The sequence below is a fragment of the Lynx canadensis genome, chromosome X (assembly GCF_007474595.2).
Source record: "Lynx canadensis isolate LIC74 chromosome X, mLynCan4.pri.v2, whole genome shotgun sequence".
NCBI classification, from domain to species: Eukaryota; Metazoa; Chordata; class Mammalia; order Carnivora; family Felidae; genus Lynx; species Lynx canadensis.
This window is the reverse complement of record NC_044321.2, coordinates 34,654,458-34,667,694: the sequence shown is the minus strand read 5'-3', so window position 1 is coordinate 34,667,694 and position 13,237 is coordinate 34,654,458. Positions and strand designations below refer to the sequence as shown.

General features: G+C 53.7%; 1 long non-coding RNA gene across 1 annotated transcript; it reads right to left on the bottom strand.

Annotated features, from left to right (window-relative positions):
* Positions 1 to 8,472: 8,472 nt before the first annotated feature.
* Positions 8,473 to 12,870, bottom strand: LOC115507859. The gene is made up of 3 exons (XR_003966818.1): positions 11,917 to 12,870; positions 9,868 to 9,994; positions 8,473 to 9,092 (listed from the first exon to the last, which is right to left on the bottom strand). It is a non-coding gene; the product is annotated as an uncharacterized LOC115507859 (long non-coding RNA).
* Positions 12,871 to 13,237: the final 367 nt, after the last annotated feature.

Below are 13,237 nucleotides of genomic sequence, written 5' to 3'. Positions count from 1 at the left end.
ACTGCCAATGGCTGTGTTGGCACCTGACTTACGCATCGACTTTTCGAGTTTGTCCTGGCTGTCCTGGGTCTGCTACAGGTACACTGACCAAATTTTGTTTCTGAGTCGGTCACCAAATGCGGTCTGCCCGGGTGCCCTCTTCTGCCCCCTGAGAGTTTCACTGCCCTCTGAACTGCAGCCTGTTTCTGGAGTAATAGAAAATCGATGCCCTAAACAAAAGGAAACAAACAACGAACCATGACACCTTGCTTATCTAGAAGTTACTCGACTTAGCAACCTCAAGTATCTGGAACAATCTGGAAGAGCCAAAATATTTTAGGAATTCTTTGCTCTAAAGTCCATTGATGGGGGCGCCTGGGTGGCTCAGTCAGTTAAGCGTCTGACTTCGGCTCGGGTCACGATCTCACAGTTCGTGAGTTCAAGCCCCCTGTCCGGCTCCGTGCCGACAACTCGGAGCCTGGAGCCTGCTTCAGAGTCTATGTCTCCCTCTCTCTCTCTGCCCCTCCCCCGCTCGCCCTCTGTCTCTCTCTCCCAAAGAAACAAATAAATAAATAAACATTCAAAAAATGTTCAGACATACAATAAATAAATAAACTTAAAAAACAAAGTCCAGGGGCACCTGGGTGGCTCAGTCGGTTGAGCGTCCGACGTCGGCTCAGGTCACGATCTCACGGTCCGTGAGTTCGAGCCCCGCGTCGGCCTCTGGGCTGATGGCTCAGAGCCTGGAGCCTGCTTCCGCTTCTGTGTCTCCCTCTCTCTCGGCCCCTCCCCCGTTCATGCTCTGTCTCTCTCTGTCTCAAAAATAAATAAATGTTAAAAAAAAATTTAAAGAAAAAATAAAAAAAAAAATAAAGTCCATTGATGGCGCACCAGGGAAGATCCTTTTTCTATGGGAGCCTATTTACTCTTACATCACAAACTATTTTAACAACCCAGACGGCTCTGAAATTCCTCCCAACCCCTGCTTTCGTTGTTGTTTTTGTTTCGACTTTGATGGCTGGGTGGACGTGGGTGCCATTAGCCAGGGTCAGCAATGCGAGCGGAGAGGGAGAAGCTGGAGGGAAAGGTAGCAAGGGCCCGTGGGGACAGAGACCGAGAGGCTTCTGGGATATGGGAAGCAGCAGGAAGGGGTTATTGTCCACATCTGAGCAAAAGAGGCGAGAGGAACGAACCAGAGACAAGAGCTCAAGGGGGACGGCAGGGTGGAGGCCATCGAGTGAAGGCGCAAACTGATGCTCACGGCTGCCTCGTCTGTCAGCACGACACAGTTGTCCATGTTGTGAGCTGTGTCAGTGTCCTCAAAGCAAACAGGGAAATGTGTCATGCAGTTTCGAGATGGTTTACTTAAAAACAGGTGCACTTTTGTTTTTAAAGCTTCACGTTTACAGGGGGTGAGCTTAGCCTGCGCGTTCACGTCCTTAAAACAACCCATTCTTCCCTGCTGCTCCTTAAGGGACGGGTTCGTGTTTTCCCTACGCGGTACATCTTAAAGCCAGAAAAAATTTCTGCTGGCTGCCCAAGAAAACTCGGTATATTTCACTTGACATCGGAAGCGTGAGGCATTCCTTTGAATGCAAAAGGCAAGAAGCATGCCCATCAGAGCGTCCTTTAGTTTGAAAACAATTGATTTGGGAGCACTGTTTCCTGGCTTGGGGGCGGGGGAGGGTTGAACGGTAGGAAGCCGGGTGGTCCCACTCTCTGTTCCTGACAAAGGAGAAGGGGACCCTCGGGCTGGCGGAGCCCACACTGGTGGCTCCATGGGGGCAGCAGGACTAACCCGAGAGCTCCCTCCTCCCTTAGGCCTGGGGATGAGCTTGGGCTTCCGTTGCTGCGCATTTTCTTTTCTCGGGGTGATTGTCTGTGGGACACATACACGCTTGAGAAGCACTGCTTTATTTTAGTTTATTTTTTTAAAGTCTGCTGGCAGATTTTGTTTATAGCTTATTTTTATTTACTTTGAGAGAGACAGAGAGAGACCGAGAGCGAGTGGGGGAGGGACAGAGAGAGAGAGGGAGAGAGAGAATACCAAGCAGGCTCCGCGATGACAGCCCAGAGCTCCAAGTGGGGCGCGAACCCACGAACCGTGAGATCAGGACCTGAATCGAAATCAAGAACTGGGTGCTTAACCGACTGAGCCACCCGGGCGCCCTGAGAACCGCTGCTTTACAGGGAAGGAAGTTCATTTCTTGGACATCCAGTGCTCTGCCTGGCATTTAATAGGCACTCAATGCATATTTGTTGGAAGGAAGGAAAGAAAGAGAGCCTGGAAGGAGAGCCCGGCAGAGTTCGGCAGACCCCAGGAGTTTGGTTTTCCCTTTCAACCTTTTGGAGGGAAGATGGGGTGAGAAATCCAGATGCAGGTTTTATGACGGCCTTACTGAGCGCTGTGAAACCAGCCGAGTGGCGGTGACTCCCGCTGCCCGCCCTGGGCCGTCCCGGGACACACACGGTGACAGGGCACCCCAGCCGAGCGCTCTTGACTTCCAGCCACGCCACACAGCTCTTCCCACCCTCCCCCCCCAACCCCCCCCCTCCGCCCGCCCGCCCCCGGCCTTTGATGAGAGACACGGAGCGAGTGAGTGGCTCGCAGGGAAGGAGAACGCTCTTTCCTCAGCCCTGGGGACTTGTTCAGCTGTTCGGCATTTAGCAAAATCTGGCATGCATTCTGCACAGCCCCGCACCCCTTCCCTTCCAGCTCCGACTCAGCAGCATTTCAGAGCAAGCTTCCACTGCCACGGACCGCATCCTTCAGGACGGGGGAGCGGGCACTCGGGCTCTGCCCGCGCGGCCTGGCTTTGGGGGACCTCTACCCGCGCTCTGGTCTCGTGATGGGGGGGGTGGGCTCCCCCCCCCCCAGCTGGAACCCAAGCTGGCAGGCGCACCAGGGGGCTCTCTGGATCCAGGGTGCTGTGCCTGGCCTGAAACGTTCCGGTGATGATAATGACTAACGTGCGCCGTCTGTAATTATGCGGTCTCTAAGCCCCCGGGGCTGGGATGGTGTATTTGCCTGTGCTGTTTGGGGGTTGATCCTGCTGTCAGCGCTTAGCAAGAATTAACAGTGACGCTCTGCGCGCCACAGTCATAACACTAAATCTGATCTGCATGTTTATGATTCATTAAAAAAAAAAAAAAAAAAAAAAAAAAAAAAACCACCCCACCATCGCCTAAACCCCTCCAAGCCCATCATTGAAAGAAATTATGCTCAGTTGAAAGAGCGATTTGACGTCACGGAGGCCCTACGTGCCTTTTCATGAGCGGCTGGAATTAGAAGCCCGCGCTTTGGCAAGTGTAAACGCCCTTCTGGGCCGCACCAAGCTCCTTCAAGACCGTGTCGGTTCCGGGAAGACCAGCCTGTTTTACTTTTTCCTCTCTCTGGCTGTCCCTCTCTCTCACTTTTTTATTCTTTATTTATTTATTTATTTATTTATTTATTTATTTATTTTTTGCGTTCTAGGAGAAGCCCACGCTTAAGTGGGAAGGCTGGCCCGCGCCAGTGACAAAACCCCCAGCATTCCCAAATCAAGGAAGAAAAAAATTAATTGTAGATGATGGGCTGTTTGTGGTTTTTGGTGGCACCCATTTACTTTATTGCTTGGTAATTTAGAGTTTTCTAGGAATTCTTTTCCATGAGGTCAGAACCCATGAGGATAGCCTTTCCCTTTAAGGTCCCGGCAGCTCCGTCCTGTGGGGGAAGCCGGGCTCTGGGCAGCAGGGCTCCAGGGTCAGACCTTCCATTGTTCCATGGACGCTTGGGCATGTCATGCTTCCATATCCACAAAGGTAGGTCATAGGAAATCCCCCCTTGCCCTGTCTCTTATTAAAAAAATTTTTTTTTTAATGTTTATTTATTTTTGAGAGAGACAGCGCAAGCAGCGGAGGGCAGAGAGAGAGGGACACAGAATCCGAAGCAGGCTCCAGGCCCTGAGCTGTCAGCACAGAGCCCGACGCGGGGCTCGAACTCATAAACCGTGAGGTCATGACCTGAGCCGAAGTCAGATGCTCAACCGACGGAGCCACCCCGGCACCCCAACACCCCCTGTCTCTTAGAGTCAAATAGGGATCAGGAAACAAAGTGAGAGACGAAGGGCATTTGATCGCTTGGGAGAACTTAACAAATTAAGTTTTTGTTCCACTTACTACTGCCGTGTAACAAATGACCCCAGACTTAAGTGTTGTAGAGTAACAAGCATTTGACTACATTCACAGATCTGTGGGTCAGAATTTAGGCTGGGCTCTGCCGGGCGATTCTTTTCTTCTCAGCATCCATTGATGGACGAGCCGGGTCTAGATGCTTCTCTCACATGTCAGGTGCCTCTCAGGGCACCTGAGCTTTCAGATGGGGGTAATCCGATGAGGAAACTGAGGCTCGGAGAGATGACCTGATCTGTCGAAGTTTGTATGGCAAATGAACAGTGAGATGAGGGGCACCGGGCTGGCTCAGTTCGTGGAGCGTGCGACTCTTGGTCTCGGGGTCGTGAGTGCGAGCCCCACGTTGGGCAGAGATCACTTTAAAAAAAAAGGAAATTAAAAACAAACAAACAAGCTGAACCTTGAATCCCCTCTCCCAGGTAACAGATTTGGAAGATGTATGTCGTGCCGATGAGACGCACAGAAAGTTGTTGTCTAGAAGCAATTAGCGTCTGTATCTTTGAAAACAACGTTTTAAAATACCTGATGAGTTGTTTGGGAGATCTGTCACTGACGCGAAGACGCAGATGGAACCGAACCCATTCTTGGCGGAGAATCTCTCGGGTTGCCATCTCCCCTTTGAGCTCTAAACCAGTGGGCCGACAATAAAATGCTAATTCGTCTAATACAAATGTGGAGAATTAAAAAAAAAAGTGGAGAATTATAGAAGTCAAGCTCAGCAGACTGGCAGCTCACAGGGTAAATATTTGATCAGTGAGTAAAAATTCAAATTTGCACTATTTGCTGAAGGTGAAAAGTATATTAGGGAATGAATGTAATGGGGGTTAAGTGGGTCTGTAGGAGGCCTCCTCCAGGATCCCACCCCCAGAAGCTCAAGTCAAAAGCGAGGGGAGGCCGGGCACCTCCAACCGAGACCACCCTCCTGGGGGGGGGAGCATGGGACCGTGGGAGTCAGCTGGTCCCGTTTCTGTGCTCACAGGCGCTTGTGTGCGCCACACCCTCCCGTTTTGTTCCCCCAGTTCATATTGGAGCGGACATTCCCCCAGGCCTTTCTTTCCCGCTACCAAGGAAGCCGGGAGCTGCCCGTGGCTTCGCCGCTCATCGTCTGCTGTGACTTCTGTCGCCCTGGCTGGGCTTCAGGATCGGCGAAACCAGGCAGGTTAGGACCGAAGTCAGGAAGGGGGATCAGGGCCGGGCTTTGCCCAGAATGTTCGGCTCTGTCGGCACGTGTCCGCAGACCTATTGTGTTCCTCTGCAGGGCCCTTAACATGAGCCCAGAGAGAGACATCGCGCCTCCGAGCAGCCCCAGGCAAATCAGGAGGCCGGCGGGTATCCGGAGAACGTGTCGGTCCCCCCAGTAAGTAGGCCGGAAAGGGGAGCCGGGGTCCCGGGTTCTTTGGAGGTGAAGCCACACGGCCGAGGGACAGCTGGTTACTGGCAAGCCATGGCAGGAGGGGGACGGGGCTGGAGGCCGGCGAGGACCGCGTTTGCTACAGCTGATGAACCAAGCAGTGGAAGTCTTGTGGTCTTGATTGGTTTGTCCTAGTTAACGAAGGTTGACCTCATCCGAGGCTCCTCCCGCGCTGGCCAGGGCCCTGGCGGGGCGGCACAATGGACCCTGATGACCGGCCCCGGAGAACCGACGCTAAAGCCCAAACGAGCCCGTAAGCATCAGGCCCCCTGCCGTCGCAAGCTGTCACGGCTGCTGGTTACGAGGATGCAGGGCCTGAACGAAGCAGGAAACCACGGCGGAGGCATAAGACCAGAAGTCTCATCCGTCGGCCCCGGGAGAAGTGAGCAAATCAGAAACACCGAGCTAGGCTACGGTCACACTGACTTCCAGACACGCATTAGCCTCTGGAGGATCAGCAAGGGGGCAACCGGGCCCAGAGGACGAGAAGGAGATTTACGTGTCCTGATGTGCCCAGGAGCTGAGAAATTAAGGGGCGAGGAGAGGATGTGGCCTACATGGGCAAGCGCCAGCCAGATCCCCCTTCGGGGTCGACCTCGCCTGCCCAGAGCACCTTACCCAAGGCCGCACTTTCCAGGCCGCCTGTGGCTGGTGGGGGATTCTTACTCCTTCGGGTTAGTTGAAACTCTACCAGGCCTGCATTGCAACCAGACTCCCCGCTCGGCCCTGTCCTGCTTCCCCTCCTTCCTTTGAGAGATTGATTGATCTCTCCCGCACATCCTGCCCCGTAAACTCCATCTCGGGGTCTGTCCTCAGGGAGCCCTGCCTGCCACAGAGGGTTCGCCTGTACCTTCGGGTCACTCATTCCATCCCCGGGACCAGCAGGACTCCAGATGCCATTTTATTGTAGTCTCTGGGGGTTCTGTCCAGTTTTCTTTACAGTGTTCCAGAAGGTTCCTCCGCCGACTGTGCTTTGTTGCCGCTCACGTTGAGAGATTATCCCCAACGTAATAGACTTCTTCGTTAGGGGCGACCCACCCCCGCAGGCCCGGCCCTCAGCGTGAATTTTATTCTGTTCCATTTCATCCTGCGCTCTGCCCTCCCTACCCAGACACCCTCAACCCCGAATCCAGCCTCTCTGCTCCTGTAAGGGACTCCTGTGCCCCCTCAGGTCTGCTCTCCTCCCGAGCTCACTCCTGATGATTGTGGCTCCCTGCCAGGGTCATTCAGGAGGTGTCCCTCCGCACGCAAAAACCCCATCTCCTGCCAGACACCGGGCCTTTATTGTTGGCGTGGGGACAAGCCAAATCGCTTGGCAAGCCACACGCCGGCCCTTAGTCACTGTCTCATCATTGTGGCCGTCGTTGCTGCCTTAGTGTCCCCGCTTGGGCTCTCAACTCTCATAGTGTTCGCTGCCTTCTCCTGCTGGCATGGATGGGGCCAGCCTGGGAAGCCCAGATGTCACCTCCCGAGGGCCCCAGGGAGGCCTAGCATGTGGCTCGGATCCTTGGCCAGGAACTTCTCTGACCTGCTTGGCAACCACCTCCCCTAACACCAGACACATAATCAGCAGCTCAGGGTCTCTTCCTCCTCCTCCTCCTCCAACTTCTTCTCTGCCCCTCCCCCCTCCCTCCCCTCCATCTCCTCGGGGCCCCACCTTGACCCTGCTGGACCTGTCATTGAAATTCAGGGGCATATTTTCAGGCATTGCATGGCGAGGGTGTGGGAGGAGATGTTTCCAGGCTGTGCCCTCCCCTGGTTACAGCCAGTTCAATTCAATTCGCCGTCTATTTATTGGACACCATGCAGTGGTAGTGGGTCGCAGCCGCCGGGGCCTGCCAGGGTGCAGCTGGCTGGCAGGAAGTGACTCCTACTGTCCCCTGAGTGGTCGGGATGGGGAGGGCCTTGCCAAGGGATAGAGGGACCCGTTCAGAGGCTTCTGCTTCGCAAGAACCTGCTCTGGCAGAGCTGAGGGCGAGGGGCAGGCTGGCCCCAGCCAGCTACACACACACACACACACACACACACATATCCCTGGGGGACCCGAGGGACCCGCTCCCCTCACCCAGGCTCCTGAATTCTCCTCTTGGCTTCGTTTACACAAACAATCAAAAAAGCCAACCCAACCCAAATGAAATGCCCACATTTTATTGCTCACAGTGTTTTAGTTCTAATTTGGCTTCATTTGGAAAAGAGGTTTTACTAAGTGGCATAAATTGAGCCTAACAAATTTTAAAACTAAAACAGCAACACCCTAAATGCTTAAAACTGTAATTGGAGAGAGATAAAAAGTGAGTCGTCAGGGAGGGGCGGCGCGGGAGGCAGAAGAAGGGGGAGGGGAGGAAATTCAATTTCCGTCCTACTTGGCAGGAGGGTAATTTCCTGCTCCCGCTCCCCTGGGCCCCAGCCCTGTCCCCTCCCTCCCTTAGAGAAGGCACCCAGAAGCCTTCAGAACTGGTGCCGATGCCCTGCAGGATGACTTTTACATTGTGGGTGCCTTAGGAAAGATCGGACAAGCTAGTCCTTTTCCTTGATGTGGCTGTGGACACAGGGACAAAGTGAATTTCTTTCAGGGGACCTATTTGTCCCCACAAGGGAGGTCTGCAAGTTCTTCGGGGGGATGAAGGGGGAGTCCTACCTGTAGGAGGCTGTTCCAGCCTCCCCGTGGCCTCTCCCCACCCACCCTCTAGCCTAGCCCACCCTACCTGAAGGTCAGGATCCTACCTGGGAGGGAAACTTGAGCCCTCCGGGCCCCTCTGCCGATGCGAGACAGCGGTTAAGCAGCCACTTGGCCCACTTCTTACATTTTTAAAAAATGCCTATGTATTTTTGAGAGAGAGCAGGAGACGGGCAGAAAGAGGGGGACAGAGGACCCTGAGGGGGCTCCATGCTGGCCGCAGCGAGCCTGATGCCGGACGAGATCACGACCTGAGCTGAAGCTGGACGCTCAACCGACTGAGTCATCCAGTCTTTCCCCACTTTCCCCACTTGTAATGTGAAATATAGTCAGGCACGATGGGTAGGTGGGAAGAGCTATCCTTGTGTGCAATGCGTGACCACATGCGTCCCTGCAGAGGTGGCCTGTCCTCCATAGGGGCCCCTGCAGGCCAGGCGTATGTCTTTAGGGAACCAGTGCTCTGATTTTCCATTAGTGAGCCAGCTCTCCTCCCAGGAAGGGCACCATATACATAAATCAGCACGGGTGACCAGGGGAAGCACCCCCAAATGGTGGGGCTTGGGTGGGTAGTGGGAAGGGAGCCGAACAGGTTGTCTGGGGCCTGGCCAGAATTCTTGGCTACGCCAGCCTGCACGGATCACCCTCTCCTGGGCACTGTTCAGCACTTGGAGCCTTAGCCCCGTGGTTTAGCATGTGTTTATATAACGCTTCAACCTGGAGGCAGCAAGGTGGGGGGCGGGGGGGGGGGGAAGTCCGCCTAACAGTAGATGCCTCCTGCTCACGGCTGGCCTCCGTCCTTCGTGGTCAGGATGAACTTGGCCAAGCCCCTGGATTGTCCAGCCTTACTTTCTCGAGCTATAAAATGAGAAAAGATGTCAAACAGAAAACTCTTTAAAGCAGAAATATGCCATGTGAGATGAAAATGCTTTCTTTCTTTCTTTGTTTTTTTTTTCCCCCCAGCTGATAGGAAAATTCCTCGTCTTAGGATGCCTGTAATACCAAGAATAAGAACACTACTTAACTTCGTCCAAGGAAATAGGAGGTTTAGTAACAGGATACGAAGATCTCTTACAGAACCCAGCTACAGGAAAACTGTTGGGGGCCACGGAGACGGGAGCGGAGCCCTGGAGACCTGGAAATGGGGCTGTGTTCTGTCTCTCCCTCAGATGGGGTCCATGGCTCCCCTGCCCTGTGGGTCTCTGAGTGACTGCTGTGTTCTGTCCCTGTACCTTGGCTCTTCCTTGTTTATCTGATTCCACACGGTTCCAGGTGACTGCCCCAAATGGCCATCTCCGGCTGATTTTACTCCGAGTTCAAGGTCTCAAAAGAGAACCTAACTGGTTGAGTCCACGTTAGGAATAGGGTCAACCCTAGATCAGGCAGATTGTCCCTTCCAATCAGCAATGGCCAGGGAGGTTGGGCCACGAGGAATATGTCTGGTCCCCTAACCCACCCCTTAGGCAGAGACTATGGGTAGAAAAAGGTGAAGTTTTAACCATAGTCATTTCTAAAACCTTCCTTGAGTACCATGTCATATATTGTTTTTGGAATATGATGGGATGCCCAAGCCAGAGCCCTGAAGCAAGAAAGTGCTCAATACATAGTTGCTGATTGTTTGAGGGAAAGATACCTTCTGCTCAATCTCAGTTGTCTGTTTCCCTCCTTTGCCTGCCATCAGGCTTGTCTTCTGCAGTGTACGATTTCAAGGAAGGGTGATCACAGGCGAAAGGCTCATTTCACCAATATATAAAGAGTTCCTAGAAATCAGTAAGAAAAATATCAGTTTTCCCATAGGAAATACATGCAAAAAGTATGAACACACGGGCGACTGAAAAGAAGGTACAAATGGCTTTTGAGCACGTGAAGTGTTGCTCACTGTCACTCAGAATAGGAAAATGCAAATACAACTACACCGAGGTACTCTGTTTCACCTAACAGATTGATAAACATTCAAAAAACTGATAACCTGCCATGGCGGCAAAGCAGGATACGAGCAAGTGCCTTCGGACGTTGCTCGCGGAATATGAATTAAGCCAACATTTATACAGGGAGATCGGCGATATCAATCAAATTGTCCAACGCGCACACCCTTTGATCCCGCCGTTCCAGGTCTGGGAATCTCTCTTACTTGCCCAAACGTTGTATATTGTACCAGTTAGCTAGCGCTGCATAACAAACCATCCCAAATTTGGGGGCCTTACAACCACAGCTCAACAAAGAGCTCCCCAGTTGGTTGGCTGGGTGGTTTTGCTGCTTCGAGTTAGACTCAGCTCCCCTTGGCTGAGTTCACTCCCGTATCTGTGGTCAGCCGGCCACTTGGCTAGGGGCTGGCTCGTCCAGGACAGCCTCAGCTGGGCCACTTGGTCCTGTTCCATCCAGTGTCTCATCCTGTATATGGCGGGCTAGTCCGAGCTTGCTCTCAGGCCGGCCTGGGCGTGTTTCACGGCAACCGCGGGGAATCAAAAGAGGAAGCGGAAATCTCGAGTGCGTTTTAAAGTTTCTGCTTGCGTCAAGTCGGCTGAGCAAGTTACACGGGGGAGTCCAGATTTAAGGGGCAAGAACACGCACTGTGCCTCTTTAGCGAGAGAAGCCATCCGTAGGGCCCGGGGCTGAAGAAACTATGGCATCCACGTGCTAGAATAATCTGCAGCTGAACGAAGGATGAAGAACTCCCCTGTGTGCGATTGGAAAAAATTCTGAAGGTAGATTGAGTGAAAAAAGCAGGTCCAGGGCAGTGTGTATGTGAAAAGGAGAGAGAAACAAGAAAGGAGTCGTGTCGGGATGGGGGAGCACCAGGTAGACAGGGGACTGCGCTGGGTGGGGGTGCTGCGCCTTCTACATGAAAAGAAGTCCCATGCCGATCTGGTAATACGTAATCACCAAATCAACAGAAAATATCCCCACACGTGTATAAAAAATGAGAGGAAAATAAACAAAGAGGGTGAGTCACAGGTCTGCTGGGTTTCTAGAGAAGCCTTTGCAGGTCTTAAAGCTAAAGAAGCACATGGAACTGTCAGGCTGAGTAATTACGCCTAATTTAGACCTTGGCACCTAACCTGCTTTGCCCTTTGAGGATCCCTTTTGGGAAACACCCGCTGTCCAAAGGCAAAAGGGCTGGTGTCTCTTCTCCCGGGCTGTGCCTTCCCCGAGGAGTGACAGAACATTCCCCACCCTTGCTTATAAGCAGGAGCTGACATTTCTAAAAGATGCCGTGTGCATTTTCCAGACACATTTGCGGGTTGATTTGAGCGGGGATGTGTTCCATGGCTCTTCAAATGTCAGTGTGCTGGTCTGTGGGAATAGGAGCCCATTTCTCCGTAGGCGGCCGGAGCCACGTGGGAACGGGTTTCCCTCTGGCGCGTCCTCATCATCAGGCTCTGGAAATGAACGCGCGCCCCCCGTAACAGCAGACCCACCCCTGAGCCTATGGTGAGGGTCCGCCAGAGCCCTGCAGGGGCATAACTCAACGTGTCCCTGCGCCAGGCCCAAAGTTACTTAGGAATGTCGCTCAAGCTGTCAGGTGACCCCCTTCGGACTCCCAAAGGCACTGGACTGAGTCACAGTGCCCGTGCTCCGCCATCCCCCTCCGCCTGCCTGCGGGGCACGAAAACGGATGTGGGAGCTGCACTGGGTGCCCCGATTCCGCGGGAAAGATCGGGACGGGAGCCTGTTGACTTACAAATAGTCCAGGAAGTAAGCCTCGGCCGTTGCAAGGGACCAAACTCAGTTCAGACACATTGTTGCCTCGAGTTCCAGGGGAGGCTAGTTTCTTCGTGCCGCAGAGAATATGATGCCTGGCGCTTTGGGGCGTTATATCTCACAGCTGTGGCCACCTAGTCAGAGATGCGGTCACTTTTCTCCATCCCGGGGCCAACAATTCTGGAGGAGGGTCTCACCGGCCCTGCTTGGTCAGGTGTCCGACTCTGGAAGGGTGCGAGGGGGGAGGGTAGGAGAGGCCCTGCAAGTTCGTGGAAGACTAGGTTTCAGCCCGAGGCAGCAGGGAGCCCCTCCTCGGTAGGAGCTGTTTCAGTCGCCCGTGCAGGACGCGCCTGTGTGAGAGAGAAGATTCCAGAGACACGGAGGATGGGATGTGGCGGTGAGAGAGAGAATGGGGTCCGGGTCCAGGTGGGTTCTAAGGTTTGTGGCGTGGGCAGCGGGAGAGATAGCCATGTCGTTCACTGACAAGGGTTACCCCGGGCTGAAAGTGATTTGTTAGGACCCGCTTTCAGGGAAGCCAAGTAGGGGCGTGGGAAACTGGGATGAGGAAGGAAGAGGCCCACGCCAGGGTGTGTTACCGCACAAAGTCCCATGGAGGGTACTTGAGCTCGGTCCCGCAGGGACCTCTGGGAGCCAGGGCAGGTAGGTCACGTCTCAGAGTTGACCGCCGTCTGGGACAAGAGGGCCACCACGTTTCCTCCCTGTCCGGAGCTCCAATTATTGGTTAAGGGCTCAATTCGAACCAGCATGCACTTCTAACTTGCTGTGTGTGGGGGCCAAGGGAGCCCGGCAGCCCGAGGACAGTCCCCCAGCCAACGGACACCGAGTTGGCTTCCGGGCATGCGCAAACATGAGGTCACGCCCGTTTTCTCCTTATTTTATGTTTTTATTTTTATTCTTTTTAGGTGTATTTATTTATTTTGAGGGGCACCTGGGTGGCTCGGTCAGCTCTGCGTCCGACTTCGGCTCAGGTCATGAGCTCCCCGGCTTGTGGGTTTGAGCCCCGCATCAGGCTCTGTGCCGTCAGCGCGGAGCCCGCTTGGGTTCCTGTGTCCCTCTCTCTCTCTGCCCCTCCCCAGCTCGTGCTTTCCCTCTGTCTCAAAACAATAAGAAAGTAAATAAAGTTTGTTTATTTATTTTGAGAGGGACAGAGACAGCGTGAGCAGGGGAGGGGCAGAGCGGGAGAGAGACAGAGAATCCCAAGCAGGCTCTGCGCCGTCAGCACGGGGCCCGATGCGGGGCTCGAACTCATGAAACCGTGAGATCGTGACCTGAGCGGAAAC